Genomic DNA, 20,118 nt, shown 5'->3' with positions numbered 1-20,118 from the left:
GTAGGAACTGCTGATGCTGGAGAAACTGAGACACCAAGGTTTAGAGCTGAACGAACACAGCAGGCCAAGCAGCATCAGAGGAGCGGGAAGGCTGACGTTTCAGGTCGAGGCACTTCTTCAGAAATGGGTCTAGACCCAGAAACGTCAGCTTTCCTGCTCCTCTAATGTTGCTTGGCCTGCTGCGTTCATCCAGCTTGACACCTTGCTTGTCATCAATGGAACCAGGTCAGGTTGGGAGATTTGATCAGTATGAATGCGCTGGGCCGAAAGGTCTGTTTGCGTGCTGCGCGGTTCTGAGACTGCGGGCATTAACCACCGGTCACACTGCGCTCAATAACCGTGACAACACTGGGCGGAGTGACGGAGCTATCCGGGCTCTAACCCTCGCGGCGACGGTTCGTTGCCGTCACATCCGGTAGGCGGAGTAGACGCGTTCGTAGTTCCGGATCGGCCCAAGGATGAGCAACGCCAGAGAGTGACCACTGGCCTGGTCAGAGAGAGACCCACTACCGGCTCGGTCAGTGAAAGAGAGAGAGAATGTGTGATCGACCACCGGGCCTGTCAGTGAGAGAGAGTGACCGACCGACCACCGGCCCGGTCAGTGAGAGAGAGAGACAGTGACCACCGGCCTTGTCAGAGAGACAGAGATTGAGTGACCACCGGCCCGCCTACAGAGAGAGAGAGAGAGAGTGACCACCGGTACGGGGTGAGATCGAGAGAGGGGGAGTGACCAGCGGCCCGGGAAGAGAGAGAGAGAGAGGGGGGGAGTGGCCAGCGGCCCGGGAAGAGAGAGAGAGAGAGGGGGGGAGTGGCCAGCGGCCCGGGAAGAGAGAGAGAAGAGAGAGAGGGGGGGAGTGGCCAGCGGCCCGGGAAGAGAGAGAGAGAGAGAGAGAGGGAGAGGGAGGGAGGGAGGGAGGGAGGAGTGGCCAGCGGCCCGGGAAGAGAGAGAGAGAGAGAGAGAGAGAGGGGGGGAGTGGCCAGCGGCCCGGGAAGAGAGAGAGAGAGAGGGGGGGAGTGGCCAGCGGCCCGGGAAGAGAGAGAGAAGAGAGAGAGGGGGGGAGTGGCCAGCGGCCCGGGAAGAGAGAGAGAGAGAGAGAGAGGGAGAGGGAGGGAGGGAGGGAGGAGTGGCCAGCGGCCCGGGAAGAGAGAGAGAGAGAGAGAGAGGGGGGGAGTGGCCAGCGGCCCGGGAAGAGAGAGAGAGAGAGAGAGAGGGGGGGGGAGTGGCCAGCGGCCCGGGAAGAGAGAGAGAGAGAGAGGGGGGGAGTGGCCAGCGGCCGGGAAGAGAGAGAGAGAGAGAGAGGGGGGAAGTGGCCAGCGGCCCGGGAAGAGAGAGAGAGAGGGGGGGAGTGGCCAGCGGCCCGGGAAGAGAGAGAGAGAGGGGGGGGAGTGGCCAGCGGCCCGGGAAGAGATCGAGAGAGGGGGGGGAGTGGCCAGCGGCCCGGGAAGAGATCGAGAGAGGGGGGGGGAGTGGCCAGCGGCCCGGGAAGAGATCGAGAGAGGGGGGAGTGGCCAGCGGCCCGGGAAGAGATCGAGAGAGGGGGGGAGTGGCCAGCGGCCCGGGAAGAGATCGAGAGAGGGGGGGGAGTGGCCAGCGGCCCGGGAAGAGATCGAGAGAGAGGGGGAGTGACCAGCGGCCCGGGAAGAGATCGAGAGAGGGGGGGGAGTGACCAGCGGCCCGGAAAGAGATCGAGAGAGGGGGGGAGTGACCAGCGGCCCGGAAGAGATCGAGAGAGGGGGGGAGTGACCAGCGGCCCGGGAAGAGATCGAGAGAGAGGGGGGAGTGACCAGCGGCCCGGGAAGAGATCGAGAGAGGGGGGGAGTGACCAGCGGCCCGGAAAGAGATCGAGAGAGAGGGGGAGTGACCAGCGGCCCGGGAAGAGATCGAGAGAGAGGGGGAGTGACCATCGGCCCGGGAAGAGATCGAGAGAGAGGGGGAGTGACCATCGGCCCGGGAAGAGATCGAGAGAGAGGGGGAGTGACCAGCGGCCCGGGAAGAGATCGAGAGAGGGGGGGGAGTGACCAGCGGCCCGGAAAGAGATCGAGAGAGGGGGGGAGTGACCAGCGGCCCGGGAAGAGATCGAGAGAGAGGGGGAGTGACCAGCGGCCCGGGAAGAGATCGAGAGAGAGGGGGAGTGACCATCGGCCCGGGAAGAGATCGAGAGAGAGGGGGAGTGACCATCGGCCCGGGAAGAGATCGAGAGAGAGGGGGAGTGACCAGCGGCCCGGGAAGAGATCGAGAGAGAGGGGGAGTGACCAGCGCCCCGGGAAGAGATCGAGAGAGGGGGGGAGAGACCAGCGGGCCCGGGAAGAGATCGAGAGAGGGGGGGAGTGACCAGCGGCCCGGTCAGAAAGAGAGAGAGAGTGAGAGACCTCCAGCCCAGTCAGAGAGTGAGAGAGAGACCTCCGGCCCGGTCAGAGGGAGAGAGAGAGAGACCTCCGGCCCGGTCAGAGAAAGAGAGAGTGAGTGACCACCGGCCCGGTCAGAGAGAGAGAGAGACACCTCTGGCCCGGTCAGAGAGAGAAAGAGAGACCCTCCGGCCCGGTCAGAGCGCGAGAGGAGAGAGAGAGACCTCCGGCCCAGTCAGAGAGATAGAGAGACCTCCGGCCTGGTCAGAGAGACAGAGAGGGAGAGAGATGGTCAGAGAGAGGGAGACCTCCGGCCCGGTCAGAGAGAGAGTGAGAGACCTCCGGCCCGGTCAGAGAGAGAGAGAGAGAGAGACCTCCGGCCCGGTCAGAGAGAGAGAGTGAGTGACCACCGGCCCGGTCAGAGAGAGTGAGTGACCACCGGCCCGGTCAGAGAGAGAGAGAGAGACACCTCTGGCCCCGGTCAGAGAGAGAAAGAGACACCTCCGGCCCGGTCAGAGCGCGAGAGGAGAGAGAGTGACCTCCGGCCCAGTCAGAGAGAGAGAGTGACCTCCGGCCTGGTGAGAGAGAGAGACCTCCCATCCGGTCAGAGAGAGTGACCTGCGGCCCCGGTCAGAGAGAGAGAGAGAGAGAGAGACCTCACGGCCCCCGATCAGAGAGAGAGAGACCTCCGGCCCGATCAGAGAGAGAGAGAGAGAGACCTCCGGCCCGGTCAGAGAGAGAGAGAGACCTCCGGCCCGGTCAGAGAGAGAGAGAGAGAGACCTCCGGCCCGGTCAGAGAGAGAGAGAGAGAGAGAGAGAGAGGACCTCCGGCCCGATCAGAGAGAGAGAGACCTCCGGCCCGGTCAGAGAGAGAGAGAGAGAGAGAGACCTCCGGCCCGGTCAGAGAGAGAGAGAGAGAGACCTCCGGCCCGGTCAGAGAGAGAGAGAGAGAGACCTCCGGCCCGGTCAGAGAGAGAGAGAGAGAGACCTCCGGCCCGGTCAGAGAGAGAGAGAGAGAGACCTCCGGCCCAGTCAGAGAGAGAGAGAGAGAGAGACCTCCGGCCGGTCAGAGAGAGAGAGAGAGAGAGACCTCCGGCCCGGTCAGAGAGAGAGAGAGAGAGAGACCTCCGGCCCGGTGAGAGAGAGAGAGAGACCTCCGGCCCGGTCAGAGAGAGAGAGAGAGAGACCTCCGGCCCGGTCAGAGAGAGAGAGAGAGAGAGAGAGAGACCTCCGGCCCGGTCAGAGAGAGAGAGAGAGACCTCCGGCCCGGTCAGAGAGAGAGAGAGAGAGACCTCCGGCCCGGTCAGAGAGAGAGAGAGAGAGAGAGAGAGACCTCCGGCCCGGTCAGAGAGAGAGAGAGAGAGAGAGACCTCCGGCCCGGTCAGAGAGAGAGAGAGAGAGAGAGACCTCCGGCCCGGTCAGAGAGAGAGAGAGAGAGAGACCTCCGGCCCGGTGAGAGAGAGAGAGAGACCTCCGGCCCGGTCAGAGAGAGAGAGAGAGAGACCTCCGGCCCGGTCAGAGAGAGAGAGAGAGACCTCCGGCCCGGTCAGAGAGAGAGAGAGAGAGACCTCCGGCCCGGTCAGAGAGAGAGAGAGAGAGAGAGACCTCCGGCCCGGTCAGAGAGAGAGAGAGAGAGACCTCCGGCCCGGTCAGAGAGAGAGAGAGAGAGAGGGAGACCTCCGGCCCGGTCAGAGAGAGAGAGAGAGAGAGGGAGACCTCCGGCCGGTCAGAGAGAGAGAGGGAGACCTCCGGCCCGGTCAGAGAGAGAGAGAGAGAGGGAGACCTCCGGCCCGGTCAGAGAGAGAGAGAGAGAGGGAGACCTCCGGCCTGGTCAGAGAGAGAGAGACCTCCGGCCCGGTCAGAGAGAGAGAGAGAGACCTCCGGCCCGGTCAGAGAGAGAGAGAGAGAGACCTCCGGCCCGGTCAGAGAGAGAGAGAGAGACCTCCGGCCCAGTCAGAGAGAGAGAGAGAGAGACCTCCGGCCCGGTCAGAGAGAGAGAGAGAGAGAGACCTCCGGCCGGTCAGAGAGAGAGAGAGAGAGACCTCCGGCCCGGTCAGAGAGAGAGAGAGAGAGAGACCTCCGGCCCGGTGAGAGAGAGAGAGAGACCTCCGGCCCGGTCAGAGAGAGAGAGAGAGACCTCCGGCCGGTCAGAGAGAGAGAGAGAGAGAGAGAGAGAGACCTCCGGCCCGGTCAGAGAGAGAGAGAGAGACCTCCGGCCTGGTCAGAGAGAGAGAGAGAGAGAGAGAGAGAGACCTCCGGCCCGGTCAGAGAGAGAGAGAGAGAGACCTCCGGCCCGGTCAGAGAGAGAGAGGGAAACCTCCGGCCCGGTCAGAGAGAGAGAGGGAGACCTCCGGCCCGGTCAGAGAGAGAGAGAGAGAGGGAGACCTCCGGCCCGGTCAGAGAGAGAGAGAGAGAGGGAGACCTCCGGCCCGGTCAGAGAGAGAGAGAGAGAGCGGGAGACCTCCGGCCCGGTCAGAGAGAGAGAGAGAGGGAGACCTCCGGCCCCGGTCAGAGAGAGAGAGAGAGAGAGACCTCCGGCCCGGTCAGAGAGAGAGAGAGAGAGACCTCCGGCCCGGTCAGAGAGAGAGAGAGAGAGACCTCCGGCCCGGTCAGAGAGAGAGAGAGAGAGAGACCTCCGGCCCGGTGAGAGAGAGAGAGAGACCTCCGGCCCGGTCAGAGAGAGAGAGAGAGACCTCCGGCCCGGTCAGAGAGAGAGAGAGAGAGAGAGAGAGACCTCCGGCCCGGTCAGAGAGAGAGAGAGAGACCTCCGGCCTGGTCAGAGAGAGAGAGAGAGAGAGAGAGAGAGACCTCCGGCCCGGTCAGAGAGAGAGAGAGAGAGAGAGAGAGACCTCCGGCCCGGTCAGAGAGAGAGAGGGAAACCTCCGGCCCGGTCAGAGAGAGAGAGGGAGACCTCCGGCCCGGTCAGAGAGAGAGAGAGAGAGGGAGACCTCCGGCCCCGGTCAGAGAGAGAGAGAGAGAGAGGGAGACCTCCGGCCCCGGTCAGAGAGAGAGAGAGAGAGCGGGGAGACCTCCGGCCCGGTCAGAGAGAGAGAGAGAGGGAGACCTCCGGCCCGGTCAGAGAGAGAGAGAGAGACCTCCGGCCCGGTCAGAGAGAGAGAGAGAGAGACCTCCGGCCTGGTCAGAGAGAGAGAGGGAGACCTCCGGCCCGGTCAGAGAGAGAGAGTGAGTGACCACCGGCCCGGTCAGAGAGAGTGAGTGACCACCGGCCCGGTCAGAGAGAGAGAGAAACACCTCTGGCCCGGTCAGACAGAGAAAGAGACACCTCCGGCCCGGTCAGAGCGCGAGAGGAGAGAGAGAGACCTCCGGCCCAGTCAGAGAGAGAGTGACCTCCGGCCCAGTCAGAGAGAGAGAGAGAGAGAGAGAGAGAGAAAGAGAGAGAGAGAGAGACCTCCGGCCCGGTCAGAGAGAGAGAGAGAGAGAGAGAGGGAGACCTCCGGCCCGGTCAGAGAGAGAGAGAGGGAGACCTCCGGCCCGGTCAGAGAGAGAGAGAGGGAGACCTCCGGCCCGGTCAGAGAGAGAGAGAGTGAGTGACCACCGGCCCGGTCAGAGAGAGTGAGTGACCACCGGCCCGGTCAGAGAGAGAGAGAAACACCTCTGGTCCGGTCAGAGAGAGAAAGAGACACCTCCGGCCCGGTCAGAGCGCGAGTGGAGAGAGAGAGACCTCCGGCCCAGTCAGAGAGAGAGTGACCTCCGGCCAGGTGAGAGAGAGAGACCTCCCATCCGGTCAGAGAGAGTGACCTGCAGCCCGGTCAGAGAGAGAGACAGAGAGAGGGGGTGACCTCCGGCCCGGTCAGAGAGGGTGACCTCTGGCCCGGTCATAGAGGGCAAGAGAGAGACCACCGGCCCGGTCAGAGAGAGTGAGTGACCACTGGCCTGGTCAGAGAGAGTGAGTGACCACCGGCCTGGTCAGAGAGAGTGAGTGACCACCGGCCCGGTCAGAGAGAGAGAGAGACACCTCTGGCCCGGTCAGAGAGAGAAAGAGAGACCTCCGGCCCGGTCAGAGAGAGAGAGAGAGAGAGACCTCCGGCCCAGTCAGAGAGAGAGAGAGAGAGAGAGACCTCCGGCCCAGTCAGAGAGAGAGAGAGAGAGAGAGACCTACGGCCCGGTCAGAGAGAGAGACCTCCCATCCGGTCAGAGAGAGTGACCTGCGGCCCGGTCAGAGAGAGAGAGACCTCCGGCCCGATCAGAGAGAGAGAGAGAGACCTCCGGCCCAGTCAGAGAGAGAGAGACCTCCGGCCCGTTCAGAGAGAGAGAGAGAGAGAGACCTCCGGCCCGGTCAGAGAGAGAGAGAGAGACCTCCGGCCCGGTCAGAGAGAGAGAGAGAGAGAGACCTCCGGCCCAGTCAGAGAGAGAGAGAGAGAGAGAGACCTCCGGCCCAGTCAGAGAGAGAGAGAGAGAGAGAGACCTCCGGCCCAGTCAGAGAGAGAGAGAGAGAGAGAGACCTCCGGCCCGGTCAGGCAGAGAGAGAGAGAGAGACCTCCGGCCCGGTCAGAGAGAGAGAGGGAGACCTCCGGCCCGGTCAGAGAGAGAGAGAGGGAGACCTCCGGCCCGGTCAGAGAGAGAGAGAGAGAGAGTGAGTGTGAGTGACCCCCGGCCTGGTCAGAGAGAGTGAGTGACCACCGGCCCGGTCAGAGAGAGTGAGTGACCACCGGCCCGGTCAGAGAGAGACCTCCGGCCCGGTCAGAGAGAGAGAGAGACCTCCGGCCCGGTCAGGCAGAGAGAGAGAGAGAGAGAGAGAGAGACCTCCGGCCCGGTCAGGCAGAGAGAGAGAGAGAGAGAGGGAGACCTCCGGCCCGGTCAGAGAGAGAGACAGAGAGAGAGAGAGAGAGACCTCCGGCCCGGTCAGAGAGAGAGAGACCTCCGGCCTGGTCAGGCAGAGAGAGAGAGAGAGACCTCCGGCCCGGTCAGAGAGAGGGAGACCTCCGGCCCGGTCAGAGAGAGAGACAGAGAGAGAGAGAGAGACCTCCGGTCCGGTCAGAGAGAGAGAGAGAGAGAGAGAGAGAGTGAATGTGTGATCCCCGGCCCGGTCAGAGAGAGTGAGTGACCACCGGCCCGGTCAGAGAGAGAGAGAGAAACACCTCTGGCCCGGTCAGAGAGAGAAAGAGACACCTCCGGCCCCGTCAGAGCGCGAGAGGAGAGAGAGAGACCTCCGGCCCAGTCAGAGAGAGAGTGACCTCCGGCCTGGTGAGAGAGAGAGACCTCCCATCTGGTCAGAGAGAGTGACCTGCAGCCCGGTCAGAGAGAGAAAGAGAGAGACCTCCGGCCCGGTCAGAGAGAGAGACAGAGAGAGGGGGTGACCTCCGGCCCGGTCAGAGAGGGTGACCTCTGGCCCGGTCATAGAGGGCAAGAGAGAGACCTCCGGCCCGGTCAGAGAGAGTGAGTGACCACCGGCCCGGTCAGAGAGAGAGAGAGAGAGACCTCCGGCCCGGTCAGGCAGAGAGAGAGAGAGAGAGAGAGAGACCTCCGGCCCGGTCAGAGAGAGAGAGAGACCTCCGGCCCGGTCAGAGAGAGAGAGAGACCTCCGGCCCGGTCAGAGAGAGAGAGAGACCTCCGGCCCGGTCAGAGAGAGAGAGACCTCCGTCCCGGTCAGAGAGAGAGAGAGAGAGAGAGAGACATCTGGCCCGGTCAGAGAGAGAGAGAGAGAGACCTCCGGCCCGGTCAGTGAGGGTGACGTCCGTCCCGGTCAGAGAGAGAAAGCGAGAGACCTCCGGCCCAGTCACAGAGAGAGAGAGAGAGAGACCTCCGGCTCGGTCAGAGAGAGAGAGAGAGAGAGAGACCTCCGGCCTGATCAGGCAGAGAGAGAGAGAGACCTCCGGCCCGGTCAGAGAGAGAGTGAGTGACCACCGGCCCGGTCAGAGAGAGAGAGAGAGACCTCCGGCCCGGTCAGAGCGCGAGAGGAGAGAGAGAGAGACCTCCGGCCCAGTCAGAGAGAGAGAGACCTCCGGCCCGGTCAGAGAGAGAGAGACCTCCGGCCCGGTCAGAGAGAGAGAGACCTCCGGCCCGGTCAGAGAGAGAGAGACCTCCGGCCCAGTCAGAGAGAGTGACCTGCGGCCCGGTCAGAGAGAGAAAGAGAGAGACCTCCGGCCCGGTCAGAGAGGGTGACGTCCGTCCCGGTCAGAGAGAGAGAGACCTCCGTCCCGGTCAGAGAGAGAGAGAGAGAGACATCTGGCCCGGTCAGAGAGAGAGAGAGAGAGAGAGAGAGAGAGAGACCTCCGGCCCGGTCAGAGAGAGAGTGAGAGTGACCTCTGGCCCGGTCAGAGAGAGAGTGAGAGAGGCCTCCGTCCCGGTCAGAGAGAGAGAGAGAGTGAGAGAGACCTCCGTCCCGGTCAGAGAGAGAGAGAGAGAGACATCTGGCCCGGTCAGAGAGAGAGAGAGAGAGAGAGACCTCCGGCCCCGGTCAGAGAGAGAGTGAGAGTGACCTCTGGCCCGGTCAGAGAGAGAGTGAGAGAGGCCTCCGTCCCGGTCAGAGAGAGAGAGAGAGTGAGAGAGACCTCCGGCCCGGTCAGAGAGAGAGAGTGACCACCGGCCCGGTCAGAGAGAGTTTGACCACCGGCCCGGTCAGAGAGAGAGAGTGACCACCGGCCCGGTCAGAGAGAGAGAGAGTGACCACCGGCCGGGTAAGAGAGAGAGTGACCTCCGGCACCGGTCAGAGAGAGAGAGGGAGGGGGAGGGGGAGAGAGAGAGAGAGAGAGAGAGAGTGACCACCGGCCGGGTCAGAGAAAGTGAGTGACCACCGGCCCGGTCAGAGAGTGAAAGAGAGAGACCACCGGCCCGGACAGAGAGAGAAAGAGAGACCTCCGGCCCGGTCAGAGCGTGTGAGGAGAGAGAGAGACCTCCGGCCCGGTCAGAGAGAGTGCCCTCCGGCCTGGTTAGAGAGAGAAAGAGAAAGACCTCCGGCCCGGTCAGAGAGTGAAAGAGAGAGACCTCCGGCCCCGGTCAGAGAGGGTGACGTCCGTCCCGGTCAGAGAGAGAAAGCGAGAGACCTCCGGCCCAGTCACAGAGAGAGAGAGAGAGAGACCTCCGGCTCGGTCAGAGAGAGAGAGAGAGAGAGAGACCTCCGGCCTGATCAGGCAGAGAGAGAGAGAGACCTCCGGCCCGGTCAGAGCGCGAGAGGAGAGAGAGAGAGAGACCTCCGGCCCGGTCAGAGAAAGAGAGACCTCCGGCCCGGTCAGAGAGAGAGAGACCTCCGGCCCAGTCAGAGAGAGTGACCTGCGGCCCGGTCAGAGAGAGAAAGAGAGAGACCTCCGGCCCGGGTCAGAGAGGGTGACGTCCGTCCCGGTCAGAGAGAGAAAGCGAGAGACCTCCAGCCCAGTCACAGAGAGAGAGAGAGAGAGACCTCCGGCTCGGTCAGAGAGAGAGAGAGAGAGAGAGACCTCCGGCCTGATCAGTCAGAGAGAGAGAGAGAGACCTCCGGCCCGGTCAGAGCGCGAGAGGAGAGAGAGAGAGACCTCCGGCCCAGTCAGAGAGAGAGAGAGACCTCCCGTCCGGTCAGAGAGAGAGAGACCTCCCGTCCGGTCAGAGAGAGAGAGACCTCCGGCCCGGTCAGAGAGAGAGAGACCTCCGGCCCAGTCAGAGAGAGTGACCTGCGGCCCGGTCAGAGAGAGAAAGAGAGAGACCTCCGGCCCGGTCAGAGAGAGGGGGTAACCTCTGGCCCGGTCAGAGAGAGAGAGTGGCCACCGGCCCGGTCAGAGAGAGAGACCTCCGTGCCGGTCAGAGAGAGTGAGTGACCACGGGCCCGGTCAGAGAGAGAAAGAGAGGGAGACCTCCGGCCCGGTCAGAGAGAGAGAGAGAGACCACCGGCCCGGTGAGAGAGAGAGAGACCTCTGGCCCGGTGAGAGAGAGAGAGAGAGAGAGTGAGTGACCACCGGCCCGGTCAGAGAGTGAAAGAGAGAGACCACCGGCCCGGACAGAGAGAGAAAGAGAGACCTCCGGCCCGGTCAGAGCGTGTGAGGAGAGAGAGAGACCTCCGGCCCGGTCAGAGAGAGTGCCCTCCGGCCTGGTTAGAGAGAGAAAGAGAAAGACCTCCGGCCCGGTCAGAGAGAGAAAGAGAGAGACCTCCGGCCCGGTCAGAGAGAGGGGGTAACCTCTGGCCCGGTCAGAGAGAGAGAGTGGCCACCGGCCCGGTCAGAGAGAGAGACCTCCGTGCCGGTCAGAGAGAGTGAGTGACCACGGGCCCGGTCAGAGAGAGAAAGAGAGAGAGACCTCCGGCCCGGTCAGAGAGAGAGAGAGAGACCTCCGGCCCGGTCAGGCAGAGAGAGAGAGAGAGACCTCTGGCCCGGTGAGAGAGAGAGAGAGAGTGAGTGACCACCGGCCCGGTCAGAGAGTGAAAGAGAGAGACCACCGGCCCGGACAGAGAGAGAAAGAGAGACCTCCGGCCCGGTCAGAGCGTGTGAGGAGAGAGAGAGACCTCCGGCCCGGTCAGAGAGAGTGCCCTCCGGCCTGGTTAGAGAGAGAAAGAGAAAGACCTCCGGCCCGGTCAGAGAGAGAAAGCGAGAAACCTCCGGCCCAGTCACAGAGAGAGAGAGAGAGAGACCTCCGGCTCGGTCAGAGAGAGAGAGAGAGACCTCCGGCCTGATCAGGCAGAGAGAGAGAGAGACCTCCGGCCCGGTCAGAGAGAGAGTGAGTGACCACCGGCCCGGTCAGAGAGAGAGAGAGAGACCTCCGGCCCGGTCAGAGCGCGAGAGAGAGAGAGAGAGAGACCTCCGGCCCAGTCAGAGAGAGAGAGACCTCCCGTCCGGTCAGAGAGAGAGAGACCTGCGGCCCGGTCAGAGAGAGAAAGAGAGAGAACTCCGGCCCGGTCAGAGAGGGTGACGTCCGTCCCGGTCAGAGAGAGAAAGCGAGAGACCTCCGGCCCAGTCACAGAGAGAGAGAGAGAGAGACCTCCGGCTCGGTCAGAGAGAGAGAGAGAGAGAGACCTCCGGCCTGATCAGGCAGAGAGAGAGAGAGACCTCCGGCCCGGTCAGAGAGAGAGTGAGTGACCACCGCCCGGTCAGAGAGAGAGAGAGAGACCTCCGGCCCGGTCAGAGCGCGAGAGGAGAGAGAGAGAGACCTCCCGTCCGGTCAGAGAGAGAGAGACCTCCCGTCCGGTCAGAGAGAGAGAGACCTCCCGTCCGGTCAGAGAGAGAGAGACCTCCGGCCCGGTCAGAGAGAGAGTGACCTCCGGCCACGGTCAGAGAGAGAGTGACCCTCCGGCCCGGTCAGAGAGAGAGTGACCTCCGGCCCGGTCAGAGAGAGTGACCTGCGGCCCGGTCAGAGAGAGAAAGAGAGAGACCTCCGGCCCGGTCAGAGAGAGGGGGTAACCTCTGGCCCGGTCAGAGAGAGAGAGTGGCCACCGGCCCGGTCAGAGAGAGAGACCTCCGTGCCGGTCAGAGAGAGTGAGTGACCACGGGCCCGGTCAGAGAGAGAAAGAGAGAGAGACCTCCGGCCCGGTCAGAGAGAGAGAGAGAGAGACCACCGGCCCGGTCAGGCAGAGAGAGAGAGAGAGACCTCTGGCCCGGTCAGAGAGAGTGAGTGACCACCGGCCCGGTCAGAGACAGAAAGAGAGAGACCTCCGGCCCGGTCAGAGAGAGAGAGAGAGATAGACCTCCGGCCCGGTGAGAGAGAGAGAGAGAGAGTGAGTGACCTCCGTGCCGGTCAGAGAGAGTGAGTGAGTGACCACCGGCCCGGTCAGAGAGAGTGAGTGACCACCGGCCCGGTCAGAGAGAGAGAGAGAGACACCTCCGGCCCCGGTCAGAGAGAGAAAGAGAGACCTCCGGCCCGGTCAGAGCGCGAGAGGAGAGAGAGAGACCTCCGGCCCGGTCAGAGAGAGGGGGTGACCTCTGGCCCGGTCAGAGAGAGAGAGTGGCCACCGGCCCAGTCAGAGAGAGAGACCTCCGTGCCGGTCAGAGAGAGTGAGTGACCACGGGGCCCGGTCAGAGAGAGAAAGAGAGAGAGACCTCCGGCCCGGTCAGAGAGAGAGAGAGACCACCGGCCCGGTCAGGCAGAGAGAGAGACCTCTGTCCCGGTCAGAGAGAGTGAGTGACCACCGGCCCGGTCAGAGAGAGAAAGAGAGAGACCTCCGGCCCGGTCAGAGAGGGTGACGTCCGTCCCGGTCAGAGAGAGAAAGCGAGAGACCTCCAGCCCAGTCACAGAGAGAGAGAGAGAGAGACCTCCGGCTCGGTCAGAGAGAGAGAGAGAGAGAGAGAGACCTCCGGCCTGATCAGTCAGAGAGAGAGAGAGAGACCTCCGGCCCGGTCAGAGCGCGAGAGGAGAGAGAGAGAGACCTCCGGCCCAGTCAGAGAGAGAGAGAGACCTCCCGTCCGGTCAGAGAGAGAGAGACCTCCCGTCCGGTCAGAGAGAGAGAGACCTCCGGCCCAGTCAGAGAGAGTGACCTGCGGCCCGGTCAGAGAGAGAAAGAGAGAGACCTCCGGCCCGGTCAGAGAGAGGGGGTAACCTCTGGCCCGGTCAGAGAGAGAGAGTGGCCACCGGCCCGGTCAGAGAGAGAGACCTCCGTGCCGGTCAGAGAGAGTGAGTGACCACGGGCCCGGTCAGAGAGAGAAAGAGAGGGAGACCTCCGGCCCGGTCAGAGAGAGAGAGAGAGACCACCGGCCCGGTGAGAGAGAGAGAGACCTCTGGCCCGGTGAGAGAGAGAGAGAGAGAGAGAGTGAGTGACCACCGGCCCGGGTCAGAGAGTGAAAGAGAGAGACCCACCGGCCCGGACAGAGAGAGAGAAAGAGAGACCTCCGGCCCGGTCAGAGCGTGTGAGGAGAGAGAGAGACCTCCGGCCCCGGTCAGAGAGAGTGCCCTCCGGCCTGGTTAGAGAGAGAAAGAGAAAGACCTCCGGCCCGGTCAGAGAGAGAAAGAGAGAGACCTCCGGCCCCGGTCAGAGAGAGGGGGGTAACCTCTGGCCCGGTCAGAGAGAGAGAGTGGCCACCGGCCCGGTCAGAGAGAGAGACCTCCGTGCCGGTCAGAGAGAGTGAGTGACCACGGGCCCGGTCAGAGAGAGAAAGAGAGAGAGACCTCCGGCCCGGTCAGAGAGAGAGAGAGAGACCTCCGGCCCCGGTCAGGCAGAGAGAGAGAGAGAGACCTCTGGCCCGGTGAGAGAGAGAGAGAGAGTGAGTGACCACCGGCCCGGTCAGAGAGTGAAAGAGAGAGACCACCGGCCCGGACAGAGAGAGAAAGAGAGACCTCCGGCCCGGTCAGAGCGTGTGAGGAGAGAGAGAGACCTCCGGCCCGGTCAGAGAGAGTGCCCCTCCGGCCTGGTTAGAGAGAGAAAGAGAAAGACCTCCGGCCCGGTCAGAGAGAGAAAGCGAGAAACCTCCGGCCCAGTCACAGAGAGAGAGAGAGAGAGACCTCCGGCTCGGTCAGAGAGAGAGAGAGAGACCTCCGGCCTGATCAGGCAGAGAGAGAGAGAGACCTCCGGCCCCGGTCAGAGAGAGAGTGAGTGACCACCGGCCCCGGTCAGAGAGAGAGAGAGAGACCTCCGGCCCGGTCCTCCGGCCCAGTCAGAGAGAGAGAGACCTCCCGTCCGGTCAGAGAGAGAGAGACCTGCGGCCCGGTCAGAGAGAGAAAGAGAGAGAACTCCGGCCCGGTCAGAGAGGGTGACGTCCGTCCCGGTCAGAGAGAGAAAGCGAGAGACCTCCGGCCCAGTCACAGAGAGAGAGAGAGACCTCCGGCTCGGTCAGAGAGAGAGAGAGAGAGAGACCTCCGGCCTGATCAGGCAGAGAGAGAGAGAGAGACCTCCGGCCCGGTCAGAGAGAGAGTGAGTGACCACCGGGGCCCCGGTCAGAGAGAGAGAGAGAGACCTCCGGCCCGGTCAGAGCGCGAGAGGGAGAGAGAGAGAGACCTCCCGTCCGGTCAGAGAGAGAGAGACCTCCCCTCCGGTCAGAGAGAGAGAGACCTCCCGTCCGGTCAGAGAGGAGAGAGACCTCCGGCCCGGTCAGAGAGAGAGTGGACCTCCGGCCCGGTCAGAGAGAGAGTGACCTCCGGCCCGGTCAGATGAGAGAGTGACCTCCGGCCCGGTCAGAGAGAGTGACCTGCGGCCCGGTCAGAGAGAGAAAGAGAGAGACCTCCGGCCCGGTCAGAGAGAGGGGTAACCTCTGGCCCGGTCAGAGAGAGAGAGTGGCCACCGCGGCCCCGGTCAGAGAGAGAGACCTCCGTGCCGGTCAGAGAGAGTGAGTGACCACGGGCCCGGTCAGAGAGAGAAAGAGAGAGAGACCTCCGGCCCGGTCAGAGAGAGAGAGAGAGACCCACCGGCCCGGTCAGGCAGAGAGAGAGAGAGAGACCTCTGGCCCGGGTCAGAGAGAGTGAGTGACCACCGGCCCGGTCAGAGACAGAAAGAGAGAGACCTCCGGCCCGGTCAGAGAGAGAGAGAGAGATAGACCTCCGGCCCGGTGAGAGAGAGAGAGAGAGAGTGAGTGACCTCCGTGCCGGTCAGAGAGAGTGAGTGAGTGACCACCGGCCCGGTCAGAGAGAGTGAGTGACCACCGGCCCGGTCAGAGAGAGAGAGAGAGACACCCTCCTGGCCCGGTCAGAGAGAGAAAGAGAGACCTCCGGCCGGTCAGAGCGCGAGAGGAGAGAGAGAGACCTCCGGCCCGGTCAGAGAGAGGGGGTGACCTCTGGCCCCGGTCAGAGAGAGAGAGTGGCCACCGGCCCAGTCAGAGAGGAGAGACCTCCGTGCGGTCAGAGAGAGTGAGTGACCACGGGCCCGGTCAGAGAGAGAAAGAGAGAGAGACCTCCGGCCCGGTCAGAGAGAGAGAGAGACCACCGGCCCGGTCAGGCAGAGAGAGAGACCTCTGTCCCGCGGTCAGAGAGAGTGAGTGACCACCGGCCCGGTCAGAGAGAGAAAGAGAGAGACCTCCGGCCCGGTCAGAGAGAGAGAGAGAGAGATAGACCTCCGGCCCGGTGAGAGAGAGAGAGAGAGAGTGAGTGACCTCCGTGCCGGTCAGAGAGAGTGAGTGACCACCGGCCCGATCACAGAGAGAGAGGGAGACACTTCCGGCCCGGTCAGAGAGAGAGGGAGACACCTCCGGCCCGGTCAGAGAGAGAGGGAGACACCTCCGGCCCGGTCAGAGAGAGAGGGAGACACCTCCGGCCCGGTCAGAGAGAGAGGGAGACACCTCCGCCCAGTCAGAGAGAGAGGGAGACCTCCGGCCCGGTCAGAGAGAGAGGGAGATCTCCAGCCCGGTCAGAGAGAGAGTGAGAGAGACCTCTGGCCTGGTCAGATAGAGAGTGAGAGAGACCTCCGGCCCCGGTCAGAGAGAGAGAGAGAGAGAGTGACCACCGGCCCGGTCTGAGAGAGAGAGAGAGAGACCTCCGGCCCCGTGAGAGAGAGAGAGAGAGAGACCTCCGGCCCCGTGAGAGAGAGAGAGGACCGACCTCCGGCCCCGTCAGAGAGAGAGAGAGAGAGACACCTCTGGCCCGGTCAGAGAGAGTGAGAGAGACACCTCCGGCCCGGTCAGAGAGAGAAAGAGAGAGACCGCCGGCCCGGTCAGAGAGAGAGAGAGAGAGAGAGACCGAGACCTCTGGCCGGGTCAGAGAGAGTGAGTGACCACCGGCCCGGTCAGAGTGAGTGACCATCGGCCCGGTGAGAGAGAGAGACGGAGACACCTCCGGCCCGGTCAGAGAGAGAGTGACCTCCGGCCCGGTCAGAGAGAGAAAGAGAGAGACCTCCGGCCCGTCAGAGAGAGAGAGACCGAGACCTCCGGCCGGGTCAGAGAGAGTGAGTGACCACCGGCCCGGTCAGAGAGGGAGAGAGTGACCTCCGTGCCGGTCAGAGGGAGAGAGTGACCACCGGCCCGGTCAGAGAGAGTGTGACCTCCGGCCCGGTCAGAGAGAGAAAGAGAGAGACCTCCTGCCCGGTCAGAGAGAGAGAGAGAGAGAGAGACACCTCTGGCCCGGTCAGAGAGGGAGGGAGGGTGAGAGAGAGACACCGCCGGCCCGGTCAGAGAGAGAGAGAGTGACCTCCGTGCACCGTCAGAGAGAGAGAGAGAGACCAGAGAGAGAGAGAGAGAGAGACACCTCCGGCCCGGTCAGAGAGAGAGTGACCTCTGGCCCAGTCAGAGAGAGAAAGAGCGAGACCTCCGGCCACGGTCAGAGAGAGAGTGACCTCAGGCTCCGGTCAGAGTGAGAAGAGAGAGACCTCAGGCCCGGTCAGAGAGAGAGAAAGAGAGACACCCTCGGCCCGGTAAGAGAGAGACAGAGAGAGACCTCCGGCCCGGTAAGAGAGAGAAAGAGAGAGACCTCCGGCCCGGTCAGAGAGAGAGTGACCTCAGGCCCGGTCAGAGTGAGAAGAGAGAGACCTCAGGCCCGGTCAGAGAGAGAAAGAGAGACCTCCGGCCCGGTCAGAGCGCAAGAGGAGAGAGAGTGACCTCCGGCCCCAGTCAGAGAGAGAGAGAGTGACCTCCGGCCTGGTGAGAGAGAGAGACCTCCCATCCGGTCAGAGAGAGTGACCTACGGCCCGGTCAGAGAGAGAGAGACCTCCGGCCCGATCAGAGAGAGAGAGAGAGACCTCCGGCCAGTCAGAGAGAGAGAGAGAGAGAGAGGACCTCCGGCCCGTTCAGAGAGAGAGGAGAGACCTCCGCCCGGTCAGAGAGAGAGAGAGACCTCCGGCCCGGTCAGAGAGAGAGAGAGAGAGAGAGACCTCCGCCCCGGTCAGAGAGAGAGAGAGAGAGAGACCTCCGGCCCGGTCAGAGAGAGAGAGAGAGAGAGAGACCTCCGGCCCAGTCAGAGAGAGAGGAGAGAGAGAGACCCCTCCAGCCCAGTCAGAGAGAGAGAGAGAGAGAGAGAGACCTCCGGCCCAGTCAGAGAGAGAGAGAGAGAGAGAGAGACCTCCGGCCCGGTCAGAGAGAGAGAGAGAGAGAGAGAGAGACCTCCGGCCGGTCAGAGAGAGAGAGAAAGAGAGAGAGACCTCCGGCCCGGTCAGAGAGAGAGAGAAAGAGAGAGAGACCTCCGGCCCGGCAGAGAGAGAGAGGGAGACCTCCGGCCCGGTCAGAGAGAGAGAGAGAGAGAGAGAGACCTCCGGCCTGGTCAGAGAGAGAGAGTGAGTGTGAGTGACCCCCGGCCCGGTCAGAGAGAGTGAGTGACCCCCGGCCCGGTCAGAGAGAGTGAGTGACCACCGGCCCGGTTTTGAGAGAGACTCCGGCCCGGTCAGAGAGAGAGAGAGAGAGAGAGACCTCCGGCCCGGTCAGGCAGAGAGAGAGAGAGACCTCCGGCCCGGTCAGAGAGAGAGAGGGAGACCTCCGGCCCGGTCAGAGAGAGAGAGAGGGAGACCTCCGGCCCGGTCAGAGAGAGAGAGAGAGAGTGAGTGTGAGTGACCCCCGGCCTGGTCAGAAAGAGTGAGTGACCACCGGCCCGGTCAGAGAGAGACCTCCGGCCCGGTCAGAGAGAGAGAGAGAGAGAGAGAGAGAGACCTCCGGCCCCGGTCAGGCAGAGAGAGAGAGAGAGAGAGACCTCCGGCCCGGTCAGGCAGAGAGAGAGAGAGAGAGACCTCCGGCCCGGTCAGAGAGAGAGAGAGAGAGGAGACCTCCGGCCCGGTCAGAGAGAGAGACAGAGAGAGAGAGAGAGACCTCCGGCCCGGTCAGAGAGAGAGAGACCTACGGCCTGGTCAGGCAGAGAGAGAGAGAGACCTCCGGCCCGGTCAGAGAGAGTGAGGGGAGACCTCCGGCCCGGTCAGAGAGAGAGAGAGAGAGTGAGTGTGAGTGACCCCCGGCCTGGTCAGAAAGAGTGAGTGACCACCGGCCCGGTCAGAGAGTAGACCTCCGGCCCGGTCAGAGAGAGAGAGAGAGAGAGAGAGAGAGAGAGACCTCCGGCCCGGTCAGGCAGAGAGAGAGAGAGAGAGAGACCTCCGGCCCGGTCAGGCAGAGAGAGAGAGAGAGACCTCCGGCCCCGGTCAGAGAGAGAGAGAGAGAGGGAGACCTCCGGCCCGGTCAGAGAGAGAGACAGAGAGAGAGAGAGAGACCTCCGGCCCGGTCAGAGAGAGAGAGACCTCCGGCCTGGTCAGGCAGAGAGAGAGAGAGAGAGACCTCCGGCCCGGTCAGAGAGAGGGAGACCTCCGGCCCGGTCAGAGAGAGAGACAGAGAGAGAGAGAGAGACGTCCGGCCCGGTCAGAGAGAGAGAGACCTCCGGCCTGGTCAGAGAGAGAGAGAGAGAGAGTGAGTGAGTGACCCCCGGCCCGGTCAGAGAGAGTGAGTGACAACCGGCCCGGGTCAGAGAGAGTGAGTGACCACCGGCCCGGTCAGAGAGAGAGAGAGAAACACCTCTGGCCCGGTCAGAGAGAGAAAGAGACACCTCCGGCCCCATCAGAGCGCGAGAGGAGAGAGAGAGACCTCCGGCCCAGTCAGAGAGAGAGTGACCTCCGGCCTGGTGAGAGAGCCTGCAGCCCGGTCAGAGAGAGAAAGAGAGAGACCTCCGGCCCGGTCAGAGAGAGAGACAGAGAGAGGGGGGTGACCTCCGGCCCGGTCAGAGAGGGTGACCTCTGGCCCGGTCATAGAGAGCAAGAGAGAGACCTCCGGCCCGGTCAGAGAGAGTGAGGGACCACCGGCCCGGTCAGAGAGAGTGAGTGACCACCGGCCTGGTCAGAGAGAGTGAGTGACCACGGGCCCGGTCAGAGAGAGACCTCCGGCCCGGTCAGAGAGAGAGAGAGAGAGAGAGACCTCCGGCGCGGTCAGAGAGAGAGAGAGAGAGAGACTCCGGCCCGGTCAGGCAGAGAGAGAGAGAGACCTCCGGCCCCGGTCAGAGAGAGAGAGAGACCTCCGGCCGCGGTCAGAGAGAGAGAGAGAGAGAGAGAGACCTCCGGCCCGGTCAGAGAGAGAGTGAGAGTGACCTCCGGCCCGGTCAGGAGAGAGAGAGAGAGAGACCTCCGGCCCGGTCAGGCAGAGAGAGAGAGAGAGAGACCTCCGGCCCGGTCAGAGAGAGAGAGAGACCTCCGGCCCGGCCCGGTCAGAGAGAGAGAGAGACCTCCGGCCCGCGTCAGAGAGAGAGAGAGAGACCTCCGTCCCGGTCAGAGAGAGAGAGAGAGAGACATCTGGCCCGGTCAGAGAGAGAGAGAGAGAGAGACCTCCGGCCCGGTCAGAGAGAGAGTGAGAGTGACCTCTGGCCCGGTCAGAGAGAGAGTGAGAGAGGCCTCCGTCCCGGTCAGAGAGAGAGAGAGAGTGAGAGAGTGACCACCGGCCCGGTCTGAGAGAGAGAGAGAGAGAGAGACCTCCGGCCCCGTGAGAGAGAGAGACCGACCTCCAGCCCGTCAGAGAGAGAGAGAGAGAGACACCTCTGGCCCGGTCAGAGAGAGAGAGAGAGAGAGAGACACCTCCGGCCCGGTCAGAAGAGAGAAAGAGAGAGACCGCCGGCCCGGTCAGAGAGAGAGAGAGAGAGAGACCGAGACCTCTGGCCGGGTCAGAGAGAGTGAGTGACCACCGGCCCGGTCCAGAGTGAGTGACCATCGGCCCGGTGAGAGAGAGAGAGGGAGACACCTCCGGCCCGGTCAGAGAGAGAGTGACCTCCGGCCCGGTCAGAGAGAGTGAGAGAGACACCTCCGGCCCGGTCAGAGAGAGAAAGAGAGAGACCGCCGGCCCGGTCAGAGAGAGAGAGAGACCGAGACCTCTGGCCGGGTCAGAGAGAGTGAGTGACCACCGGCCCGGTCAGAGTGAGTGACCATCGGCCCGGTGAGAGAGAGAGAGGGAGACACCTCCGGCCCGGTCAGAGAGAGAGTGACCTCCGGCCCGGTCAGAGAGAGAAAGAGAGAGACCTCCGGCCCGTCAGATGAGAGAGAGACCGAGA

At 63.3% G+C, this 20,118-nt stretch overlaps 1 protein-coding gene across 1 annotated transcript in view; it reads left to right on the top strand.

Moving 5' to 3' along the window:
- The first annotated feature begins 399 nt into the window (after positions 1–399).
- The window catches only part of psen1 (presenilin 1), a 165,425-nt gene continuing 145,706 nt past the window's right edge, over positions 400–20,118 (top strand). Inside the window, exon 1 of the mRNA XM_048537287.2 lies at positions 400–517. The gene's annotated coding sequence lies outside the window, so the exon portion shown is untranslated. The remainder of the gene's footprint in view (positions 518–20,118) is intronic.

Source organism: Stegostoma tigrinum, chromosome 10, assembly GCF_030684315.1.
Source record: "Stegostoma tigrinum isolate sSteTig4 chromosome 10, sSteTig4.hap1, whole genome shotgun sequence".
Classification (NCBI taxonomy): Eukaryota; Metazoa; Chordata; class Chondrichthyes; order Orectolobiformes; family Stegostomatidae; genus Stegostoma; species Stegostoma tigrinum.
This window is presented reverse-complemented; position numbering and strand designations above follow the sequence as displayed.